The 12,712-nt window shown below is 43.2% G+C and overlaps 1 protein-coding gene across 5 annotated transcripts in view; it reads right to left on the minus strand.

Moving 5' to 3' along the window:
- PRICKLE2 (prickle planar cell polarity protein 2) overlaps positions 1 to 12,712 on the minus strand; it is a 314,648-nt gene that overhangs the window by 148,401 nt on the left and 153,535 nt on the right. The window contains exon 1 of one of the 5 annotated variants that reach the window (XM_034658594.1): positions 4,680 to 4,737. The exons of the other annotated variants lie outside the window; for them this stretch is intronic. The gene's annotated coding sequence lies outside the window, so the exon portion shown is untranslated. Of the gene's footprint in view, positions 1 to 4,679; positions 4,738 to 12,712 lie in introns of those variants that run through there. 5 annotated transcript variants of the gene reach the window in all.

Genomic DNA, 12,712 nt, shown 5'->3' on the forward strand with positions numbered 1-12,712 from the left:
TTTGTCCTATATCACAATCTTGCAGCAATTAAGCAAGATAAATCAGCACCCGTCCGTGTGCCCAGAGGCAAGGGAAATCAGGTCAGGCCAATGGGGAATCAGGCAAGAGGTCTAAATGAGGCTCCTTGTCTCCGGCTCTCTTCTTTTCCATATTTCCTTCGCATTTGTTTTCCGCAGGACTCTACCCAGACTGGGGGCAGTTGATACAGAAGACTGAGAAAAAAGAGGGGCTTCCGGTGGGCTCAGATAATGGGCATCAGGAAAAGGCATCCACCTCCTTGGGCATGGGACCCATGAGGGGTCATGTGGGAGGACTCTGGAAGTGTACAGAGAGAAGACAGGAAATGGCCCTGAGAATTGTGAAAGGGCCTGTGAAGGGGACAGAGCTGCCTTAAAGATTCCAAAACCTGGGGGACTGAAAAGCACCTCACAAATAAACTAATCTGATCTTGACTTATCTTGGTTCGGCAGTTAGAGAACTCAGGGCAAATTAGCTGGACAATCCTTAAGCGTTAATGTTAATGCCTGCACCCCTATTCAGTCTTTCCTAAATCCAGCCACAGCAGACTGCATAAAAGGGGTCCCTGTGGACTAGCATCTCCCAGGTGCCAGCATCGTAGAGAAGGGGTCTTTAGGAGAGAGAGTTGGGGGGGAAGGGTCACTAGGTCCAACTTGTAGAGAGAAGACCTCCCCACCACCAAGAGCACAAGCTTGAGCACAGGGACACTGGAGTTGGAGAGTTACACGCATGGCCACTTCGTAACTGTGTGACCCAGGCAGTGACTGACCTCTCTGAGCCTACTCTTCCTTATCTGTGAAACAGGGATGACAACAGCACCTATCCGGGTTCTTGTGAGGATTTTGAATGATGATGAACAAAAATGCAAAATGTGTTTCAAAATAGAGTCCAAGGTCCCACCTGGGATGCTTCTTAAAATGCAAATTTCCAGGTCACACCACAGATTTACTGAAACAGACTCTCAGAAGGATATTCTTACGTGCAGTAAAGTCTAAGAAAGGTTGGTGAGGCATTTAGTCTATGTGGCAAAAAATCAGTAAGTTAACAGCTATCATTCCATTTATCATCATTTACAATATGCATATATGAGACCTTTCCCCCAGGCTGGACAGCCAAGTGCTCCAAGGTGGAATTGTTAGAGGGGCGCCTGGGTGGGGTAGTCAGTTAAGCGTCCGACTCTTGCTTTTGGCTCAGGTCGTGATCTCAGGGTCCTGATCGAGCCCCACATAGGGCTCTGCATTCAGCAAGGGTTCTGCTTGAGATTCTCTCTCTCCCTCTTCCTCTTCTCCACAACCCCCCACCCCGCCCCATACCCTCTCACACCCTAAAATAAATAAATAAATCTCAAAAAAAACCCAAAACCCTGGAATTGTTTGAGATCCAACTCAACAGACATTTGATCATCCTCAGAAGCCTGAACAGAACCTTGATTACTGAAAAAAATCAAAAAGCATAATTATAGCAGCCCAGGTGAATGCAAAGTAACCTTTTGTATATGTTCCCAACAAATCGAGTCATCATAGTTTTCGTTGGTTTGTTCGGTTAAAGAAAAAGTGGTATGAAGCAAATTTTCAAAGAAGTGATAAGCAACGTCACGTACATACTCCCCGTGGACTGGCATCTTCTTGGAAGGTGCTTTGTGAAGAGAGAGCCCCCTGTGATAGGTACCATGATTTCTATACACAGGCTGGCTGGTAAAAGTCAAATATGAAGCAATTCTCAAAGGCCTCTGGGCTAAATGTGCAGGGAAATCATTCATGAGTTTTCCCAGACATTAAGTCCCACAGTACCTGCGTCTGTCTGTTCCCTCCGCCGCCCCTACACCTTCCATTGTTCTGGAAAATGTCCAGATACAATCTCTGCAAAAAACGCGTCTTCCCCTGCTTGTCACACAGAGCAGCAGGATATGAAAAAGAACGTCACCAAAACAACTGCATGGTAATCAAATGCTAAGTATCCTGAAAAAGAATCCCTTGCCATTTCGATTTTGAGAAAATAAAAAATAGCAGCAGAGAAACCGTTTTTTTTTTTTGAACATCGCATTTAGACTCTTGCTACGATTTTCATAAAGTTTCATTATATTCAACAAGGATTACCATTCTGTGCTCTGGTAGCTAAAAAAACATTTCTCCCTCTGCTTCCTCTCATTGACACTGGGATAGTGCACGGCGTTCATATGCACCCAGGGCTCTGCTATTTGATGATGTGGCTAGAAAGTGCTTAATGTGATGGGGTACCTTTCAGGAAAGATTGAGAAAAATGGCCTGGGTTGCATAGCCTCTCTGAGATTTGGTTTTCCAAATTATTAAAAAGGGCAGATTTCGGTAAGCACAACTTGACCGAGCAGCACGTTGTGTCCTTGGTTGTCCCTACGGTCTTTCAATTGCCCATTCTCCACACCGCCGATGCACGTTGCACTTTATGGTAAACAGAACCACTGTGCCTTCTCTGCACACAGCTCTCCACAGACCACAAATGTCCCCACCAAACTGGTGAGCAGTAGTGCCAACCCTGGCGCATCTCCTTCCCTGAGACATCTGTGTCCCTAAGGGTACCAATCCGGGCTTATAGGAAATCTTGGGAAAAGCAGCCAAGAGCTTTGCTGGCTGAGGCTAGTGGGAGGAGGCCAGTGGGGAAGTGCACCCGATAAAACTGTCTCAAAAATAAGTTCCGTCTTAAAAAGCTCATGAAGAGAATGAGAGAGTTATTTCAGTTCCTTAAATGAAAGCGCAACCCCAAAAATAAAAAATAAAAGGCTTGTTGATGGAGAAGCTGGAAAGCCTGGGAGTTGAGGTTATCACTGCAGAAAGATTGCCTGGTAACAGAGCTTTCTTGTATTACACCCAAAGCTGTGTACCATCTGAGGCTGATTCAGGAAAATACTCAGATCTCCTGGTAATTTCCTGCAGACAGGACGTTTAATCATCTCCAAGCCTCCACCGCAAAAGGGAGGGAAAAAAAAGAAGAAGAAAGGAAAAAGAAAAAAGAAAAAACCTAAACCAAATGATTCACACTCTTACAACAAATCGAATCTGCCTTTAGAACGAGAACCCTTTTCTGCTCTTGAAAAGCAGCCACGATTTGTTATTCTAACAAAGTGTTCCTTTCCTCCAAACAGAAATAAAAGTCACTCGAGGAGGGCTTGTACTGATTCCTGTTCTGCATTTCTTGAAACTTCCATTCAGTCAACAGTTTCTCCTGGCAGGTTCTCAGAAATCCAGGGAGAGCTGGGTAGTCAGTGACTAAGAACACAGGATCATTTTTATAAGCCTCCCTTCCCCCGACTTTTTGGCCCCATGGGAAGATGTTTTATTGTAGGACGAGCAGAATTAGCTGCACATATAAATTCTTCACTGCTCAGCTCACTTGACACCTTTATCTGAATTGCCCAATGGCTGGGAAGATTTGGCAATGGACGATTTGAAAAGGAAATGCCCAAATCCTCCCCAAGCAGTGTTTGTTCCCTCTGTACACACAGGGCCATGTCCATCTCTCTAATTATTCAACGAGTTGCACAGATAAAAACATCTGTTTGCAGAAAGCAGGGGACCCAAAGCATACAAATGATTCATACCACCTCAACAACTGGAAATAAAGGCCAGCCCAGGAAAATGCTGAAATAATTTAATATAGGCAGAAATGGAGTTTGGCAATCCATGCATCAGACTTTGCTACAATTTTGGAAGGCATTTCTTCCAGCTGCCTCGTCTTAAAAAAAAAAAAAAAATCTCTGACTCTGCATTAGGCTTCCAACTTCTTGCTTAGGTTATATGCAAGATTGGGGAGGGAGAGGACAGAAGCTAAAACTTTATCTTTTCAATAAACCTTACCGCCCCTCCCCAAACCCTATGGATTATTTTGGTTTTAAAATTCCCTAGGATATAGCTGCCCAGGAGTTTCAGATATGCATAATTCCAGTCCTCCTCAAGTCCTGACTCCCTGAGGATGAGGGTGCATTGGAAAAGCTGGAAGAGGAGGATTCCAGTTAACTACCCCCCCACACACACATAAAACCTTTCCCCATCCTATAGACTCCCCTATGTGAACTAGAGAGGGTCTCTCCACCACTTCTACCCCCAATTCAGAAAGAACACATGAACAAATCCAGAATTGCTTAATTATGGGGACCTACCAAGAAGAAAAGGGATGAATATTAAAAGTTCTAGGAAGGCAAGCAATAAGGAGTACGGGGAGAAGTCCTTCATTTTTTAATGATCTTTCTGAAGACACAAAATATTTTTTGATAGTGTAAGGAAATAAGTAGGTCATTAGCAATACATGCATTTTAAATATTTGAGAAAAATATATCATAAGAGAATAATGACTGTTTAAAGAGCAAGTTCGGAGAAGTTTAAATGTTTCCCCCAAAGCCGTCCTAGTACAGTCACAGCAATACCCCCACCTCCTGGCATCGTTATTATTATTATTATCATTGGTTAATAAAATGTCTGCGCAATAGCGAGCAGGCAGATCAAAATGATCCCCAGGTCCCCTCTCTAGAGCTCATGACCTCCTCAGTGTCTCTGTATGTCCAGGCGCGGCACTGCCAGAGGTTAGCGTCCCAGCTCCAGGCCCCTTTCCCTGGGAGGGTTGTGAAAACCAGGAGCAAAGGCGCCCCAGCGCCCCCTCCGTGCGCCCCGGCCATACGAGGGCCACTTACCCGGCTCAGCCTTGCATTGCTCGCCGCTGCGGCGCCTCCGCCGGCGGGGAACTTGGCGGGAGCTAGAGGGGGCCCTGCAGGGGCTCTGCGCAAGGGGGGTGACATTCCCGAGGCTGCGGCAGCTGCTCGGAGCGCGGCAGCTCCCGGTCCAGGATAATCGCTCAGGTCCTGGGGAGAGAAGCTTCAAGCTCTCCAGGCTGCCTCCCTGCTGCTTAAAGGGACGCCTCTCCACCTCCCACTCCGCTTATTGGTGAAAATTCCAAGCCACAGGCCAATCCTAGGCCTGTTCCCGAATTGAGATTTCAATCAAGGGAGCTACTGCTTTAAAATTAGAAAAGGCTGATGGGTGGTGGTGCTGGTGCTGGTGCTGGTGGGGGGTGAGGGTGGGGTAGGGTGGGGTGTTCAGCCACCTTTCAGAAGCAGAAGGACACAGGCTCTCTGGATTTTGCATGCAGAGGTCCTGAGAGCTGGCTGTGGCTGCAAGGGCAAGAGTATACTGTAAAGAGCTCTGGAGGAAGACAGGGAACATGCTGGAACCTCGTCCTTCACCCCTCTGGTCCATCTTCCCCCAGCTCACTCATCATTCAAGGGTCATCCAGTTTATCACAGATGCTGGAGGCCTTCTCTGCCTGGGAAGAGCCTCCAAGCTATGTGCTTCTAAAGCTTACCCATTATCTCCCCCCTTCCAGACACTCATCACAGTTTTTTTTTTTTTTTNTTTTTTTTTTTTTTTTTTTTTTTTGCTTAATCTGTTTCTGCCTTCACACTGCATGTTCCACCAGAGCAGAAATGATTTCACCAATAATCACACTATCACTCCCTGCCTAGAACACTGTAAGTTCTCAGGAAATATCTGAAGGACGGAGGAAGGAAAGGAGGGAGGAAGGAAAAGGAAAGGAAAGGAGGGAGGTGTCCTGCACGTTGGTGACAATACAAATGATAATTAAGAGGTAGTATTCAAGAGGCCAGGCCCAGAATTTACACACAACTGTACCCAAATGTGGCCTTGCTTCTTGATAGTTATGTAAATAAACTGTACCTCAGTGTCCTGGTCCCTAAAGCAAGATGCTGGCTCCCCCCTCACAGTTGTTGTCAAGATTGCATTAGCTCAAGTCTGGAGAAGAGGAGGTGCTCCGTCAATAGCTTTAGATCATCGAATACTCAATAGCTGCTGTTGTTACTGAAATCAAAATACATCTGCTTGAGGTTGGAACTGTTCTGACTGCTGGTTTGGCTTTTTGGTAAGTACCCAGTCATTCAGGAAAGAGATCTGAATTCAGTGCTGATTCAGCACCAGGCCCCATGCGGGGTGCCAGAGTCACCAATGAATGAGAACATCCTTGACCGTAAGNGGGGGTGGGGGGGGGGGGGGGGGGGGGGCGGATTAGCCAGGGTTTTCCAGAAAAACAGAACCAATAGGATATACATAAATTTGAGATTTGTTAAAGGAACTGGCTCTCGTAGTCATGGAGGCCAAGAAGTCCCATGATACACCATTTGCAACCTGGAGAACCGACAGCATAATTTAGTCCAGGAGGGGAGGTCTGAGACTTGGGAGCCAGTGGTGTAAGTCTTGGTCTGTGTCTGAAAGCCTGAGAACCAAGAATGGTGCTGTCTAAGGGCAGGAGAATATGAATGTCTCCACTCAAGTAGAGAGAGAACACTGACCTTTCCTCCATGGTTTTGTTCTACTTAGCCCTCAAAGTAATGGGTGATGCTCACCTGCATTGGTAAGGGCAATCTCTGAGAAGTCTACTGATTCAAATGTTAATCTCTTCTGGAAACACACTCGCAGACATACCCCAAAATAATGCTGTACCAGTCATCTGGGCATAACTTAGCCCAGTCAAGTTGACACATTAAATTAACCATGGGGGAGAAGAGAGAAAAACAGAGAGACAGGTCAACAAAGAAAACTACATTAAATGAAACACACGCGAAGACATATGTACAGGAATGTTTACTGGAGAATAGTTTATAATCTCAAAATAACTGAAAAAATTATCCAATAGGGGACATTGTTAAATAAATTATAGTACATCCATTTAATGGGATACCATGCAGTCATGACAAGAAAAGAGGTGGAGCTGAGTGCACTAATATGTGATGAACTCCAAAACATATTGCTAAGTGCAGTGTAAAAGGTCAAATATACTCTCACCGGCGTAAATAAATCTTCATGTATTGTGTCTACAGATGCATGCTGTATATACATAAAATGCCTCTAGGATGATACCTCAGAGACTGATAAAGGTTATTACATCTAGCAACATGATCAGAGAAGTTCACAGGTAGAAGATGGGGAGGAGACTGATATTTCATAACATGCCCTTGTGTATTATTTTATTATTTTACCATGAACTTGCAGTAAGTTCCTAGTTCTGGGAAATCTGGCAAATGATGACAGTCTGAAAATTCCCACCCTTCAAACACCTAGATATGCTAGATGATATGTTTCACAAATTCTTTAAGTGCTTAGCTGACCCACAATAAGAAGAGGAAAACACCCAGGTGGTAGAAATTAAGAGGTATCTGAAGAAAAGAATGGTAAGCAGGTAAACTCATGAGGTAGAGGGAAAGGTAGTTGCAGCAGGGGAAAAGTTTGTCTTGGTTCCCTCGGGGCTAGAGTTTTAACGCCCATGCAGGACAAGAGACAAGGCCTTGGGATAAGGAGAAGCAGGAAGTTATTATGTGACCCCTGCAGAAAACCAGGAATGCTCACTGAGGGTTGCACCTGCTAAGAGCAAACAGATTAGAAAAACTGTCAACCAGCCCAGTGAAATTTGTCTATCTTTACCTGTGCTCTGAATAGGAGGGAAATGTTTAAACTAAGAATTAGAAACCCTAGGCCTGTGCCTTTCTTGAGTGGCATATGAATAACCAAGGTCAGAACCAGGAAACCCTAACTAAAAAATAAATATAAAAATTGGTCCTGTTCATGATATGCCCAGAATGCCTCACAGAAGCAGATGAAAAATTGCCCTGGAGAGCCAGTTCCCTAACTCAGGCTATACCTGGCCCTGCAAAAACATGAGCTCCCAAGAATAAATTACAGGACACCCAGGAAACTGGTAAGACCCACGTCAACAAATACAAGGATGAGGGCCTAAGAGTTCAGGGTCATGAAATAACATTCTGAAAAAGAACATGCAATAAAGTCTACAATGATTAAAAATACAAAAGCTAGAATTGAAAGCCTAAAAGGGAATAAGAAGTGATATCTATCTCTCCCCACCCATTCACTGACATTAAAAACTTGATTGATTGGTTAAGCAGGAGGTCAGATACTATGGAAGAGAGAAATAGAGATCTTAGGATGTAACACAAAATGAGGCACAAAGGGATAAAGAGCTGAAAAAGATGCAAGAGAGGATAAGAGATACTGAGAAGAGAATGAGAAGGCCCAACATATGTCTAATAGGAGTCTCACAGGGAGAGAAGAGAAAACTTGGGGAGAAGCATAATAGCTGAGAAATTTCTAGAATTTAAAAAACTCATGAATTCTCAGATTCAAGAAACACAAGGTATCTGAAGCAGGATAAATATAAGAACATCTGCATGTATTAATTATTCATAAAAGTACAGTTAATAAAACAGTGAAGTGTTAAAAAACAGAACGGCTTAATAATGCCAAGACAGAGGGAAGCAGAAGGCACTTAGAACAGCAGAGAGGCAAGTCTGCCATTCCACATTTAGAGCTGGACTGCATTTCCCTAAATCCTTTCTCCCCAGATAGAATGAATTCTAAACTACAATAGATTGTTGAAGGCCTAACTGTACATTATATATGGTGCCCCGGTAAGAAGGCAAAGTGGCAGAGGTCTCCTGGGAAAGATGGACTCATTCAGCCATCAGACAAAAGTGGGGGGTGGGGTGGCAGCAGATAAACAGCCTATCACAGAATGGAGAGTATCATAATAAGGGAGTATAAACTGCTAAGGAAACGCAGTGGAATAACATCCCAACCAGCCTTTCAGGGGAAGGCATTACCTCAAGGAAGGCTTCCTAGAGGAAGTAACATGTGCCCTGAGAGAGCTGGTATCTTTAGGGGGAAAGACTTTAGAGTTAGGCCTGGCTTTAAATCCCAGGACTGCCACTTATTATTGTCTTGTGACTTTGGCCAAGTTCCATAACTTTTCCAAGGCTCATTTATCTCACATAAGAAATGGAATTCATATCAATAGTCTTGGAGTTGTTTGGAGGTTTAGGGATAATGTATATAAAGCATGTAGCAGAATGCCCTGCCTGTAAGTGATTTCCCATTAAATGGGCAGCTAGCATTCTCATTAGATGAAATCCAGTGCCTGTATGGGGAAAAAATGCCTTCTGTTTTTAAGAGATGAATTTCTTCTAAAAGCTTAAGAAGACAGAGGTTTGCAGAAGTTTCATCAAACTACCTTGAGGAGTAAGAAATATTCACTGAGTATCTACCCTGCAAAAGGCATATTATCATGCAATCAAAATATAAAAAGTTATCAGATCTGGGGCGCCTGGGTGGCACAGCAGTTAAGCGTCTGCCTTCAGCTCAGGGCGTGATCCCGGCGTTATGGGATCGAGCCCCACATCAGGCTCTTCCTCTATGAGCCTGCTTCTTCCTCTCCCACTCCCCCTGCTTGTGTTCCCTCTCCCTGGCTGGCTGTATCTCTGTCGAATAAATAGATAAAATCTTTAAAAAAAAAGTTATCAGATCTGATCCTTTCCATAAGGAACCTAAAATCTAGTTCCTAAAAAATAACTCAAGGCTGCATATCTTGTGTCAAATACATGAATCCTCCTGATGTTAAATCCTGAAATGGGCGGAATTTCCTACCTACAGCATTAAAACTTCAGATTCCCAGCCATAAGTCAAGTTGCGAGAATTCAGAGTCCAGCAGGGGAAGGATTAAATAGACCCCCCTCTATGACTCAATAGATTTATGAATGACTGGGACAATGGATGGAGGGGAAACTCATCAAGTCCAGCTAATGATGCCAAGTTGCCCAGCTCTGCCAAGGCTTGGTGGATAAAAGCACACATTGATCCAGCCAGTCTTCAGGAATGGCCAGAATGAAAGCAGACAAAATTCCGTCATGGTAAGGGTTGTGCCTGCCCTTTGGAAGAAGCACTGAACTGTACAGTCTCAGGGAGGGAGGGAAGAACTGGCCAAGGACATGCTTTCTATTCATTCCTGCATGCACCATTTAACAAACATTTATGGAATGTCTACTGTGAGAAAGGGTTTGCCTTATAGACTAGATAAACATGGAAAAACATGAATACAACACAATGCCTGCCTTCAAGGAGGATAAAATAGAGTGATCTGAAATCCTCTGCACTTGAAACTACCCATGGTCTCCAACATTCTTCCTTCTACCATGAAATGGTGATGTAACCTTTGCATATTAAACCCCATCATGTTGCAGAATGGCAAATGGATTTCATCTCTTGGACTAACACTGATTGATTAGCCGTGGCTTCTTGGAGTGCTGACTTGACAAGAAGTCTGAGGCTACATTTGGCAGGCAAGCATGCTGTGATTGATTAGTGATGTCTGTCATGTGGATGGGAAAGGAGTGACAGCACTAGCGCTGTAAATTTGACATCTCCCATCCAGTTCAACCCCCTCGTTCCACAGATGAGAAAACAGAACAGATCTTTCTTTCTTCCTATGGCATTATAAATTCAGCAACTCTAGCAGGGGCAACCGAGGAGAACCTCCATATCTGAAACGTTGCTGAGAGAGAGGAAAAAAAAAAACATCTATGGCTTAGAATATTTCTGATGAGCTTTTAAGATATGCACTCGAATCCTTTAAGAGGCTTTATATTCTGTAGCAAACTGACTAAATGGAGGAAGCTACCAACGTTGATCTGGTTAGCTGCAAAGGGCATCCCCCCACCCCCCAGACATAAGCAAGATCAAATTAAATATATATCATTTGAATATGCTTGAGGATTTAAAATGCACTGGAGGATGGAAATGTCCATAAAGCACATTTCAGAAATGTAACATGAATAAATACATAGAACAGCAATTAACATGTTATTTAAGACAGGACAAAGATTTTTATCATCTTATTCTATTAAATGGTATTGATATCATCAGCCAAAGAAAGGAAAAGAAAAGCCCTTATTTATTTTCATACAGACACTTTATATCCTGGGGACTCTGTAACATTAACTGAGGAGATAGGGTCTATCCCTGTTAAGCATTTCCACGCCCAATCTATCAACACTCACAGCCATCACCCTGCCCAATCACAAAGAATCCAGGCTCATTTGCTGCAAAGGACAAAATAGTATAAACAGACAACAGATAAGCAGGAAGCCCAACCCCAGCCTGATTCATATACAAAGAACAAATTGTAGCATTTGATTAATATGCTCTTCTGTCGTGCCAAATGCAAAGTGAATTTTACAGAAAACCAACTCTTTGAGAAATAGGTCTAATTAATTCAGTTACATAAACTCCAATGAGATATTAGGGGGAGGGAATGAGGGGAGAGAGAGAAAGAGAATATGAGGATGAGAAGGAGGAGGAGGGATTGACGGAGGGAGGAAAGGAGGGAGAGAGGGAGGGAATGAATGAATGAGAGAATATGAATAGATGCTCTGGAGACCACTAGGTTTACTTTCAGGGCCCAAAAAGGGATTTTCTGACTCAAGAAGACAGAAAACCTATTTCTATTTCAATTGCAATACTGTTAAATGTTTGGATAAGAAATTAAAAGGTAACCCACCATAAACAACTCCTTAATGTGTAAACTAGTCAGACTAGTTCCCCCCTCCCCTGCAAGACTTACTCATTTGCATACCACCTATAGGATTTCTGCCAAATCTGCTTTTAATACGTACCATGTTTATAATTTGTTAAATTGAATATGACTTGTATTATTATTTAGAATGAATATATTGTGGTATATCCATATAATGACTACTACTCAGGATTAAAAAGGACTGAACATACACAACAAGATGGATGAAACTCAAATGCATTATGCTAAGAAAAAGCCAGACTGAACAGGCTACATATTATAGGATGCCATGACATGACATCCCAAAAGGGAAAAATGATAGGAACCCAAAGCAGATCAGTAGTTGCCAAAGATTGGAGATGGTGGGTGGGACTGAAGAGTAGCATGAGAAAATCTTGGAAGGTGATAGAACTGATCTGTATCTTGACTGGGGGAGTGGTTACATGACTGTATGCATTTGTAAAAATCATGAAACCGTAAACCCAAGAGTGAATTTTACTGTAAGCAAATGTGAAAAGTGAAAAAAAAAAAAAACAGATAAAAGGCCAAAGTCAAAATCATCCCTAGTATCACTTTGGTTTTAATTATTCTGTATTAAATATTTTTCTGTTGTCTTATTTTTATAAAGATGTTTAACAAGTCACTCAAAAAATAGTTACTTAGGAAAAAACTGTCGCCTAAGGCTATAACGCTCATGTTGCTCTTTCTTCGCTAAAAAGGAAGATGATCAAGTTTTAGAAAAGTGGCAACTCTACCCCCCAAATGAGATCTCCTTCTTGATGTACCTACAAGGTTAAGAAGATTGGAAAGAGAATTTTTAAGGCTGTGTGACTCAGTGTTGGTTAATGACCTGACTCTGTACCACCCATAACCACCTCACATTTTGGGAAATGGTGCTATAGATTGGAAGCACCATCACGGATTATCTCTGCCTTGTCTTTCACAGCATTCTCAGGGCTAACATAGTAAGCACTTGATGAGTATTCATAAAATAAAGGAAATGAACCTTTTTACTGGGCCCCACACTCCAGTCCTCCAGGAAGGAAAGCTCCGGAAGCAGCTCAGTTCATCACTGGACAGCTGGCTCCTGGATTAAGTTCTCCCTTCCAGTAAACTGGGAGCTCACCCCTTACCAATATGGATCACCCAGAGCCAGTGTAGCCAACTCTCCCACCCAACATCCTTCAAAAACTCAAACCATGTCTTCTGTCAACTTACTTCTATTGACTATTCCTCATGGAGCATGGTTTCAAACTCTTCAAGACCCCAACCACTCAAAATAGAGTGGTTGTGGGGGAA

This window comes from Ailuropoda melanoleuca, chromosome 4 (assembly GCF_002007445.2).
Source record: "Ailuropoda melanoleuca isolate Jingjing chromosome 4, ASM200744v2, whole genome shotgun sequence".
Lineage (NCBI taxonomy): Eukaryota > Metazoa > Chordata > Mammalia > Carnivora > Ursidae > Ailuropoda > Ailuropoda melanoleuca.